Here is a 13,266-nt window from a genome sequence, read left to right on the forward strand (position 1 = left end):
AGGACGACCTTATTCTTGTGTAGTTGTATAAAGGGTTCCTGTATTGTAAACGCCTGAATCTCGCTTACTCTTCTTAGGGAAGTAATGGCGATGAGAAATGCCACTTTCCAGGTTAGGAACTGTATTTCGCAGGAGTGCATGGGTTCAAAAGGTGGACCCATAAGTCTAGTTAGGACAACATTTAGGTTCCATGAAGGAACAGGTGGTGTTCTTGGTGGTATAATTCTCCTAAGGCCCTCCATGAATGCTTTAATGACTGGTATCTTATATAGGGAAGTTGAATAGGTAGTCTACAGGTATGCAGATATTGCTGCAAGGTGTATTTTAATGGAAGAGAAAGCCAGGTTAGATTTTTGTAAGTGAAGCAAGTAACCCACTACATGTTCTGGAGTTGTGTGTAATGGTTGTATTTGATTAATATGGCAGTAGCAAACAAACCTCTTCCATTTACTTGCATAGCAGTGCCTGGTGGATGGCCTTCTGGCTTGTTTTATGACTTCCATACATTCTTGGGTAAGTTGTAAGTGCCCGAATTCTAGGATTTCAGGAGCCAGATTGCTAGATTCAGCGATGCTGGATCTGGGTGTCTGATCTTTTGGTTGTGTTGTGTCAACAGATCTGGCCTGTTGGGCAATTTGATGCAGGGTACTACTGATAGGTCTAGCAGCGTTGTGTACCAAGGTTGCCTTGCCCAAGTTGGTGCTATTAATATGAGTTTGAGTTTGTTTTGACTGAGTTTGTTTACCAGGTAAGGAAGGAGAGGGAGAGGAGGAAAAGCGTAAGCAAATATCCCTGACCAGTTCATCAATAGGGCATTGCCTTGGGACTGTTTGTGTGGGTATCTGGATGCGAAGTTTTGGCATTTTGCGTTCTCCTTTGTCGCAAACAAGTCTATCTGAGGTGTTCCCCAGAGTTTGAAATAAGTGTTCAGAATTTGGGGGTGAATTTCCCATTCGTGGACCTGTTGGTGATCTCGAGAGAGATTGTCTGCGAGTTGATTTTGGATCCCTGGTATAAATTGTGCTATTAGGCGAATTTGGTTGTGAATTGCCCAACGCCAAATCTTTTGTGCTAGCAGGCTTAACTGCGCGGAGTGCGTCCCCCCTTGCTTGTTTAGATAATACATTGTTGTCATGTTGTCTGTTTTGACGAGAATGTATTTGTGAACTATTATTGGTTGGAAAGCTTTTAGTGCTTGAAAAACTGCTAGAAGTTCTAGGTGATTTATATGCAGTTTTGTTTGATGTACGTTCCATTGTCCTTGTATGCTGTGTTGATCGAGGTGTGCTCCCCACCCTGTCATGGAAGCATCTGTTGTTATTACGTATTGTGGCACTGGGTCTTGGAAAGGCCGCCCTTTGTTTAAATTTATGTTGTTCCACCACAGAAGCGAGAGGTAAGTTTGGCGGTCTATTAACACCAGATCTAGAAGGTGACCCTGTGCTTGTGACCATTGTGATGCTAGGCACTGTTGTAAGGGCCTCATGTGCAGTCTTGCGTTTGGGACAATGGCTATGCATGAAGACATCATGCCTAGGAGTTGTAGTACCATCTTTGCTTGTATCCTTTGTGTTGGATACATGCGTTGTATGATGGTGCTGACATTTTGAATTCTTTGTGGACTTGGAGTGGCTACTCCTTTTGATGTGTCTATTATGGCTCCCAGGTATTGTTGTACCTTGCGCAGCAGAATTTTGGATTTTGTGAAATTGACGGTGAACCCTAGTTTGAAGAGGGTTTGTATGATATGATTTGTGTGATTTGAGCACTCTATTAACGAATGGGCCTTGATTAGCCAGTCATCTAGATATGGGAACACATGTATTTGCTGCCTTCTTATGTGTGCAGCGACTACCGCTAGACATTTGGTAAAGACTCTTGGTGCGGTTGTTAATCCAAAAGGCAGTACCTTGAATTGGTAATGTATTCCCTTGAATACAAACCTTAGGTATTTCCTGTGCGATGGGTGTATTGGTATATGGAAATAAGCATCCTTGAGGTCTAAAGTTGCCATGTAGTCGTGTAGTTTTAGCAATGGCAATACTTCTTGTAGTGTGACCATGTGAAAGTGGTCTGATTTGATGAAAGTGTTCACTACTCTGAGGTCTAGGATTGGTCTCAGCGTTTTGTCCTTCTTTGGTATCAGAAAGTACAGTGAGTAAACTCCTGTGTTTATTTGTGTGTTTGGCACTAATTCGATTGCATTCTTTTGCAATAGTGCCTGCACTTCTATCTCCAGGAGATTGGAATGGTGTGTTGTCAAATTTTGTGCTTTTGGTGGTATGTTTGGAGGGAATTGTAGAAATTCTATGCAATAACCATGTTGGATAATTGCTAGAACCCAAGTGTCTGTAGTGATTTCCTCCCATGCTTTGTAATAATGACTTATTCTTCCCCCCACTGGTGTTGTGTGGAGGGGGTGAGTGACATGTGAGTCACTGTTTAGTAGTAGGGGTTTTGGGGCTCTGAAATCTTCCTCTATTCCTAGGGAAATGCCCTCCTCTATATTGTCCCCGAAAACCTCCTCTATACTGTCCCTGGTAACTGGACGGTGTTGCTTGTGAGGTGCTGGCTTGTGTGCTCTGACCCCGAAACCCCCCTCGAAAGGGTGTTTTACGGAATGTGCTGTAATTGCCTCTGCTCTGCGGGGAGTAGAGTGCGCCCATGGCTTTGGCAGTGTCCATATCTTTTTTGAGTTTCTCAATCGCTGTGTCCACTTCTGGACCGAACAGTTCTTTTTCGTTAAAAGGCATATTGAGAACTGCTTGTTGAATCTCTGGTTTAAATCCAGACGTTCGGAGCCATGCATGCCTTCTGATAGTTACAGATGTATTAATCGTCCGTGCAGCTGTATCTGCAGCGTCCATGGAGGAGCGGATCTGGTTGTTGGAAATGGTCTGTCCCTCCTCAACCACTTGTTTTGCCCTATTTTGTAAGTCCTTGGGCAGATGTTCAATGAGATGTTGCATCTCGTCCCAGTGGGCTCTGTCATAGCGCGCAAGTAGTGCCTGGGAGTTGGCGATGCGCCACTGGTTTGCAGCTTGTGCTGCGACTCTCTTACCAGCTGCATCGAACTTGCGGCTTTCTTTATCTGGGGGTGGTGCATCTCCAGATGTGTGGGAGTTGGCCCTTTTCCTAGCTGCTCCTACAACGACAGAGTCTGGTGGCAGCTGTGTAGTGATGAAAACCGGGTCTGTAGGAGGCGCCTTATACTTTTTTTCCACCCTTGGTGTGATAGCCCTACTTTTGACCGGCTCCTTAAAGATGTCTTTTGCGTGCCGGAGCATACCAGGGAGCATAGGCAGGCTTTGGTATGAGCTGTGGGTGGAGGAGAGTGTGTTGAATAAAAAATCATCCTCGACCTGTTCTGAGTGGAGGCTTACGTTGTGAAATTGTGCTGCTCTAGCCACCACTTGAGAATACGCTGTGCTGTCCTCTGGTGGAGATGGCTTCGTAGGGTATGCCTCCGGACTGTTATCTGACACTGGGGCGTCGTATAGGTCCCATGCGTCTTGATCTTGGTCACCCTGGCTTATGGTGGTGTGAGCTGGGGAGTGTGATGGAGTTTGTGCTGGCGAGACGTTAATCACGGGCGGAGGAGAGGGTGGTGGGGTAACTCTTTTCACCACTTTTGGTTGTGGTGTCTGTTCAGTTTGGAACTCCAACCTTCTCTTTCTTCTAATGGGGGGAAGGGTGCTTATTTTTCCTGTCCCCTGCTGTATGAAAATACGCTTTTGCGTATGGTCTACATCAGTTGATTGTAGCTCTTCCTCAAACCTATGCTTTTGCATTTGGGAGGTTAGCGAGTGCTCTTCTGTATAAGAGCCTGAAGCTGGGTCGCTTGCAGTTTGTTTCGGCACCGAAACCCTGCCTGCGTGTTTTTTCGGCTCCGAGGTGACTTTTTTCTTTTTCGGGGCCGAAACCTCTCGGCGTCGATCTTCTTCGGTGCCGCTGTCTCGGCGTCGAGCCGTGTCCACACCGGCATCTAATATTATTAAATTTTCTAAGCAGTCGCAGACCCCCGGAGGAGGCTTCGTGGACCCACAGGGTTCAAAGTTGGGTCCAAGGAAGCCCACCGTTGGGGGTTCAGGGTAACCCCAAAGTTACCACACCAGCAGCTCAGGGCCGGTCAGGTGCAGAGGTCAAGGTGGTGCCCAAAACGCATAGGCTTCAATGGAGAAGGGGGTGCCCCGGTTCCAGTCTGCCAGCAGGTAAGTACCCGCGACTTCAGAGGGCAGACCGGGGGGTTTTGTAGGGCACCGGGGACACACAAGTCAGCACAAAAAGTACACCGTCAGTGGCTCGGGGCGGCCGGGTGCAGAGTGCAAACAGGCGTTGGGTTTGCAATAGGTTTCAATGGGAGACCCAGGGGTCTCTTCTGCGAAGCAGGCAGGCAAGGGGGGGAGGTCCTCGGGGTAGCCACCATCTGGGCAAGGGAGAGGGCCACCTGGGGGTCGCTTCTGCACTGGAGGTCGGATCCTTCAGGTCCTGGGGGCTGCGGGTGCAGTGTCTTTACCAGGCGTCGGGTTCTTTGAAGCAGGCAGTCGCGGTCAGGGGAAGCCTCTGGATTCCCTCTGCTGGCGTCGCTGTGGGGACTCAGGGGGGTCAACTCTGGCTACTCACAGGGTCGCAGTCGCCGGGGAGTCCTCCCTGTAGTGTTGGTTCTCCGCAGGTCGAGCCGGGGGCGTCGGGTGCAGAGTGGAAAGTCTCACGCTTCCGGCAGGAAACGTGTGGTCTTTAAAAGTTGCTTCTTTGTTCCAAAGTTGCAATCTTTGTGGAACAGGACCGCTGTCCTCAGGAGTTCTTGGTCCTTTTAGATGCAGGGTAGACCTCTGAGGCTTCAGAGGTCGCTGGACCCTGGGGGACGCGTCGCTGTTGCAGTTTTTCTTGAAGTGGGGAGACAGGCCGGTAGGGCTGGGGCCAAAGCAGTTGGTATCACTGTCTTCTCTGCAGGGCTTTCAGGTCAGCAGTCCTTCTTCGTCTTCAGGTTGCAGGAATCTATCCTGCTAGGTTCTGGGAGCCCCTAAATACTCAATTTAGGGGTGTGTTTAGGTCTGGGGGGTTAGTAGCCAATGGCTACTAGCCCTGAGGGCGGCTACACCCTCTTTGTGCTTCCTCCCTGAGGGGAGGGGGGCACATCCCTAATCCTATTGGGGGAATCCTCCATCTGCAAGATTGAGGATTTCTAAACGTCAGAGTCACCACAGCAAACAAGCTTTGGAAACTGCAAGTGATGCAGTGCACAGGAGTACTTTCCTGCGTGGGAAGGCAATGGCTTACCTCCACCAAAGTTGTACAGCTGGCAGAGAGGACCAAGAGGACTACTCCGGACCACCACCTGTAATGCAGGATCCACGCAGCTCAAGATAAAGGGAGATCCACGCAGCCAGTCGTCTTTGCAGCAGGTGCCTGCAGATGCAGGGGAGTGACTCCATCACTCCAAGGGAGATTCCTTCTTTCTTCTAGTACAGACTGAAGACACGCCACACTCAGTGGATGCACAGCCAGGTGAAATGTTGCAGTTGTTGGCAGGAGCCCTGGAAACAATGTTGCAGGAGACTTCTTCTTAAAGGCAGATTGTCAGGCACTGAAGGGTCCAGTCGCAGTTCCGGGGGACAGAAGTAGAAGTAAAGGTTGCAGAGTAATCCTGCTGGATTCTTGCAAGTCAAATCTGAGAACCCAGCTAAGAGAGAGACCCTAAATATCCCTGAAAGTGGGATTGTTCACCTATCATGGAGGGGGCCCTGACGTCACCTGCCTGGCCTGGCAACTCAGATGTTCCCAGAGCTCCCTGCCAACCTGGGAACCAAGACGGCAGAACCCAGGGACTCTTTGGAATGTTCGTGGGCTTGAGCTGGTCAAGCAGCAGGAGGGCAGAAACCTGCTATAGGATGGCAGCAGCGCAGGCTGCCCACAAAAACTCTGCAAACTGGTAGGAGGAAAGCTGGGGGTCCTCTAAGGAACCCCCAAAGTGCATGGAATCATACAACCAATACTGGCAACACTATCAGTGTATGAATCCCACATGTTTGATACCAAACATGCCCAGGTTTGGAGTTACCATTATGGACCTGGACACAGGTAGTGAGTGACCTATGTCCAGTAAACAGGTAAAATAGCTTCCCCGCATTTAAGAAGTCCAGGAAAATGAAGTTGGAATTTGTACGGGCATATTTGCTCAAGCAGGGGTGCCCTCACACACAGGTACTTGCACCCTGCCCTTTGGGCTGGCCCTCGGGGTGACTTACAGTGATCTTGCGCAGTAGCCTGTAGTGAAAGGGTGCATGCACCTTTTCATGCTGGCTGCAATGGCAGGCCTGCAGATACGTTTTGCATTGGCTCTCATGGGTGACTTATTACATGCACCAGCCCATGAGATACCCCCGGTTCCCCAATGCCCTTAGTGCCTAGGTAACATATACAAGGGGCTTATATGGGGACACCAGTATGCCAATTGTGGGGGGTGCAAAGTCCTAAGCAACCAAATTTAGAGGGAGAGACCACAGTCACTAGGGTCCTGGTTAGCAGGATGCCAGTGAACGGAGTCAAAACACACCGACAGCAGGCAAAAGTGGGGGTAACCATGCCAAAAAGAGGGTACTTTCCTACAAGTGCCTCTTCTGTACTCGGTTTCTTAAGTTTCTGTTGCACCAACTTAGGTGTGGCCCTCTCTGTCTGTTCTTTCCTTTCCTTCTCTTGTTTTCACTTGAAATAATGTATTATATGGGTTTGTATTTCAGGTCACAGTTTAGCTTCTATTTCCTCTACTCCATCCATAACAAAAGAGTAGGTAGTACATCCTTCATCACAAACTGAACTTGGTCCCCTTCCTTTGCAGGTCCTCTTCTGTCAGGATACACATTTTGGCTCTTCCAGTCTTGCCTGGGTCTTGCACAATCCTTTTCCAAAGTGCTCCTGTTGGTTTTGGGGAAAGCCAGGTACTTACCTCTGTTCTTCTTGTCGCTGGGGGTCACTCTGGTACTGACCTCTTGGGGTTCCTAGTTCATCCAGCTCCCCTCTACTGATCCCTTTTACTTGGGTGAGGGATTGCCTTTCAGATTCCACTTTTTTAGTATATGGTTTGGCCCTCCCCTAGGGCCCTCACTATTTGCTATTGCTTTTACCAATCCCTAATGCTTTCTAGGTTATTCACTGATTGCTAAGGTATACATAATAGTGTGTTGACCTACCTCCAGTTGGGGTACTGCCTATGCAGTATTTTAGTATAAAAAGTATCTTTCTTTTTGTAACACTGTGTGGTTCTTTCATGTGTGTAAGTGCTGTGAGACTACAGTGGTATTGCATGAGCTTTGCATTTCCCCTAGATAATTCTTGGCTGCTCATCCACAGCTACCTCTAGAGAGCCTGGATTCTAGACACTACCCACACTTAACTACTAGGGGATACCTGGACCTGGTATAAGGTGATAACACCATAGGTGCTCACCACACACCAGGCCAGCTTCCTACGCTTGTGACAGCACCACTAACAGCTGTTGCAACACCAGTGCGGTACCAAGAAGTCAGCCAGCAAGTAACATGGGAAAGGGACAAGGAAGTTTGTCTGGAGGCCAAGCATCAGCGCAGGGAAGAAGACAAGCAGGATACAAGGTAGGACAGCAGTGTTATTATTGTGGTAAGAAGGGTCATTTTGCCAGGGAATGTAGAACAAGAAAGAACGATGAGCAAGCACAAGGATGGATCACCCTGCAGAGGCAGATGAAGCCATTTTACGCACAACTCCAAATGTGAGGAGGGTGACACCTGACAGAGTAGAGAGCATCAGAAGCATGCCTAAACCCACCACCACAAAACAAATGCAGCAGTTCCTCGGACTCTGCAATTACGTGAGACAGTGGGTATTTGATTATGCCACCCTGACTGCACCACTTCTGACCGCTCAACTAAAGTCCCATAACAATGAGAACAAATTAAACATAACTAATGAAAGAGAGAGAGACAGCATTTCTGGAGCTAAAGAGAACAATCACAAACGCTCCATTGTTAGGTACACCTGACTACACCAAAAGATTCTACCTCTTCTGTCATTGTTATGGAATGATAATGACAGAAGTACTGACTCAAAAGACATCTATGAGACACAAACCAATTACCTACTACAGTGGAGTGCTAGATCCCGTAGTGAAAGGTCACTACCTATGTGAGTAAGCACTGGCTACAGCAGCATCTGCAGTCCAAAAAAGCACCACTATAGTGATGGGATCCTCTTTAACACTGTATGTAGAGTGTAAGGAAATGCCTCCTTGGCATGGTTACCCCCTGACTTTTTGCCTTTGCTGATGCCAAGTTATGATTTGAAAGCGTGCTGAGGCCTGCTAACCAGGCCCCAGCACCAGTGTTCTTTCCCTAAAACTTTACCTTTGTCTCCACAATTGGCACAACCCTGGCATCCAGGTAAGTCCCTTGTAACTGGTACCCCTGGTACCAAGGGCCCTGATGCCAGGGAAGGTCTCTAAGGGCTGCAGCATGTCTTATGCCACCCTGGGGACCCCTCACTCAGCACATGCATACTGCTTGCCAGCTTGTGTGTGCTGGTGGGGAGAAAATGACTAAGTCGACATGGCACTCCCCTCAGAGTGCCATGCCAACCTCACACTGCCTATGGCATAGATAAGTCACCCCTCTAGCAGGCCTTACAGCCCTAAGGCAGGGTGCACTATACCACAGGTGAGGGCATAGGTGCATGAGCACTATGCCCCTACAGTGTCTAAGCAAAACCGACATTGCAAGTGCAGGGTAGCCATAAGAGTATATGGTCTGGGACTCTCTCATACATGAACTCCACAGCATCATAATGGCTACACTGAAAACTGGGAAGGTTGGTATCAAACTTCTCAGCACAATAAATGCACACTGATGCCAGTGTACATTTATTGTGAAATACACCCAGAGGGCATCTTGGAGATGCGCCCCCTGAAAACATACCCAACTTCCAGTGTGGGCTGACTAGTTTTTGCCAGCCTGCCACACACCAGACATGTTGCTGGCCACATGGGGAGAGTGCCTTTGTCACTCTGTGGCCAGGAACAAAGCCTGTACTGGGTGGAGGTGCTTCTCACCTCACCCTGCAGGAACTGTAACACCTGGCGGTGAGCCTCAAAGGCTCACCCCCTTTGTTACAGCGCCACACCGCATCCCAGCTAGTGGAGATGCACACCCCTCCGGCCACTGCCCCCCACTTTTGGCAGCAAAGCTGGAGGAGATAATGAGGAAAACCATTCAGTCAAGACTAGGGTGGCCAAGACTTCCACAGGGGGTGACCAAAAGAAAGGGGTCACAAAGCCTCCCCAGGGGAAGAGTGTTGAGATATCCAAGGGAAAAAGTAAAGAGTCTTCTACAGGGCCCCAAAAACCTACTCAGAAGGGTAGGCCTAGAGTCTCTTCACAGCCCTCAAATGGGTATAAGGGAAAAAACTTTGATCCTGAGAATGCCTGGTGTCGCATCTGTACTAAGCATGGACACCAAAATGGAGACAAGGCCCGTCCCAAGAAAAGTCCCACAACTAATACTACTCCAGTTAGCACTGGAATAGCCAGTCTCCAGGTGAGATCAACAGTGTACCCAGAGCAAATCAGGGTTCACACTGAAGCTACATTAGTCTCTGAGGGTGGGGTGGATTTAGCCACACTTTCTGCCTGGCCGCCTAACATGCAAAAAAAACAGGTAGCAGACTGCTAGAGTTACCCCTCTAGCAGGCCTTACATCCATAAGGCAGGGTGCACTATACCATAGGTGAGGGCATAGCTGCATGAGCAATATGCCCATACAGTGTCTAAGTCCATTCTTAGACATTTTAAGTGCAGGGTAGCCATACTGAGTATATGGTCTGGCAGTGGTTTTTCTCCTTGAACAGCACAAAAACAAACCGTTCCCAGTGCTGTAGGAAATCGAAACTGAGGTCGTTGATATCCCTGAGACTCAACAGGAGGAAAGCTCTACTCCAGGCCCTTTGAGAACTTTCTGAAGCAGAACACACAGCAAAGTTCACCCTTTGCACTCTTCATGCAGTAGCAGCAACTGCAATCCAGCAAAGCAACACAGCAAATTACTCCTCCTCCAGCTCTTCCCCATGTAGAGGTTCCTCTTGATTCCAGGAAGATTCTCCATGTCTGAGGTTTTAGATCTTCCTCTTATACCCCTTTCTGCCTTTAAAGTTGGCAAACTTCAAAGCAAAGTCTCAAGTGTTTGACAGATCCTTCCTTGCCTAGGCCGAGCCCAAGACCCACACCAGGGGGTCAGAGACTGCATTGTGTGAGGGCAGACAGTCCTTTCAGGTGAGTGACAACTCGTCCCTCCCATCTAGCTCAGCTGGCTCATCAGGATATGCAGGCTACATCCCTGCCCCCTTTGTGTCACTGTTAAGTGAGGTGCAAAACAGCCCAACTGTCAAACTGACCCAGACAAACTATTCACCAACAGGCACAGAATGGTATAAGCAAGAAAATGCCTACTTTCTCAAAGAGGCATTTTCAAACAATTTAAAAACCAACTTCAATAAAAGATGCATTTTTAAATTGTGAGTTCAGAGACCCAAAACTCCACATTTCTATCTGCTCAAGGGGAATCTGTGCTCTAAGGATATTTAGATGCAGCCTCTATGTTAACCTATGAGAGATAGACAGTGCACAGTGAAAACCGAATTTGGCAGTATTGCACTGTCAGGACATATATAACACACTAGTATATGTCCTACCTTTAAACATACACTGCACCCTACCCATGGGGCTACCTAGGGCCTACCTTAGGGGTGCCTGACATGTAGTAAAAGGGAAGGTTTAGGCCTGGTAAGGTACACTTGCCAAGTTGAAATGGCAGTTTAAAACTGCACACACACACACACACTGCAGTGGCAGGTCTGAGCCATGGTTACAGGGCTACTAATGTAGGTGGCACAACTAGTGATGCAGGCCCAATAGTAGCATTTGATTTACAGGCCCCGGGCACACTTTACCAGGGACTTACCAGTAGATCAAATATGCCAGTTATTTTAGCACTGTTTAGCAGGGGTAAAGTGCCCAGAGTCCTAAACAAAAACGGGGCAGAAACATTCAGTCAGAAAGACTGTGGATGACCCTGCTAAAACAGCCAGGTGCAACACATTCCATAAGAGAAGAGGGCATCCCATCAGCAGAATTAGACATCGCCATGTGGGCCCTTAAGTCGTGGCAGTTTGCCCATGGAAGTGCACTGGGCCTACAATGTAACATAGTATCTACACCTCACTTTGTTTCTAAGCAGGTGCTTATCAAACAAAGTGGAACAGAATAACCCCAACCCATGCCCCCTCCCCGGTGCAAACAAGGACACATGAATTCTGTAACCACCATAAACAGATCAAGCCTGAGGGGTTGTAGCCCACTAAATCCCAACAGAAAACCAATACCTCATAACTAAGAATCAAGAGTTCACTAGAGCAGTCACTTGGGGGGGGGGGGGGGGGGGGGGGGGGGGGGGGGTGGTGAGTGGAGAAGGGTGAGGAAAGGAAAGCAGTGAGAGTGAAGGCGAGTAGAAAGCAGGGGAGAGCGAAAGAGCGGTGGGATAGTACATTTGATCAGGATCATTTGTGCCCAGAACCGCCAGTAGCAAAGGATGAGACAAGAATCAGTGGTTGCCTTGATAGTTTGGTGTCTTCGTGTTTTTCTATCGAGATTTTGGAAAGTACCCCCATTCTTGCCATGGTTGCAGCTTTTTGTGCCAGTCTGTGTGTGACTTCACTAGGATACTCCTATCCATGACCCCAGTGTCTATGCTTGCCCCCCCCCGCCAGTCCCTATTTTAACTCCCATTCTGCTGCCTACATGCAAGTTTCTAGTACATGGTACCCAGGGCATTGGGGTACCAGGTGATCTGTATGGTCTGCAGAATGTATTGTGCCACCCATAAGGAGCTCATGCAGTGTCCTGCAGTCCTGCCATTGCAGCCTGCATGAAAGGGTGCATGCACCCTTTTCACTACCAGGTCATTGCACCTAGGCCCTCCTAGCCAAGAGCAGGGGGCAAGTAGCTGTATGGGAGGGCACCCCTGCACTAGCAGAGGTAACCCCAACCCTGCCACCCAAATTTGAGGATGGTGATGACATCACCGAGTGCTGACAGCCTATGAGATGGCTTGTGTTGACAGAAAGCAGATCAACAGCATTGGGGTTCAGTGCAGAGTTTTTTTTATACAAAATCTAATTCAAGGAGACTTAAAACCCAGGCAGTCCTACCAAAGTAGATTTTGTGGACTGTTCAATAAAGATAAGATGGTTATTAACAAGGTACATGATTATAAAAGGCTTTACACCAATTCTCCTCCAGAATTGGGAAAGAAGGCAGACACGGGTAACCAAAACACCCAAGTGTGTTTTTTTTTGGGGGGGGGGAGAGAAGAGAAAAAAAAAAAAAAAAAAACAGCCTTAGATGAATATTTGACTGGAGAGATAAACCGCCCTCAGTGCTTATATCAGGCTAAGGTACACTCCCCTATATCACCCACAAAAACAAATGCAGTTGTTAAGACACTGAAAGGCATCCCTTGATTAGGTCATTTGAGGGGGGGGGGGGGCATTAGAGCCACAGTTCTTAATACAATAGTGCCCTGTCAGACCTATAAAGGGTTAGAGGGGTATGGGCAATCCAGAATTGGATGTATTTTGCCTTGTAGTGGTTGAATCTGGCCTCTGCTACCAAGTGGCCCAGATAAACTACTTTTCCCCTGCCCTATCTGGCAATTTGATGCCTTGGTAGCGAGGCCTGCTCACTGAGACATAGGTGGACCTGTTGATCTTGTAAGTGGAACTGTTATGTCTAGGCATTGGAGAACCTGGTTGAACAACCTCTGGAATGTGGCAAGTGCTTTTTGTTTTCAAAAGAACATCACTGATGTTGCAGGTGCTTACAAAGCTACAGCAACCTACCAGGTCGAAGAGGTATAGGTACACCAGTAAACTGGAACTCAGCACAAGATATTTAGAGTACTAGGAGGGACAAGCACGTGAAAATAAGCGTGCGCGTGGATCCAAGTTGTCTCCTTTTAAACAAATGGGCAACACTTCGCTCATGTCACCCCTAACGTTTAGCGAAAGGTCGACCGTGGAAGGAATCACTGCCTACACCCATTTCAGAGGGATTAAGCCACAGGTGCTTTGCTAGCATTCAGATAACTTCGTCCGAGTAGAGGCATCCTCAAGGGAAAAATAAAAACCTTGAGGGAAAGGTGGGGTGGATTGTGTAGTGTGAGCTGGGCTGATCCCAGGTGGGTTTAA

The sequence above is a fragment of the Pleurodeles waltl genome, chromosome 12 (assembly GCF_031143425.1).
Source record: "Pleurodeles waltl isolate 20211129_DDA chromosome 12, aPleWal1.hap1.20221129, whole genome shotgun sequence".
In the NCBI taxonomy this organism is placed as follows: domain Eukaryota; kingdom Metazoa; phylum Chordata; class Amphibia; order Caudata; family Salamandridae; genus Pleurodeles; species Pleurodeles waltl.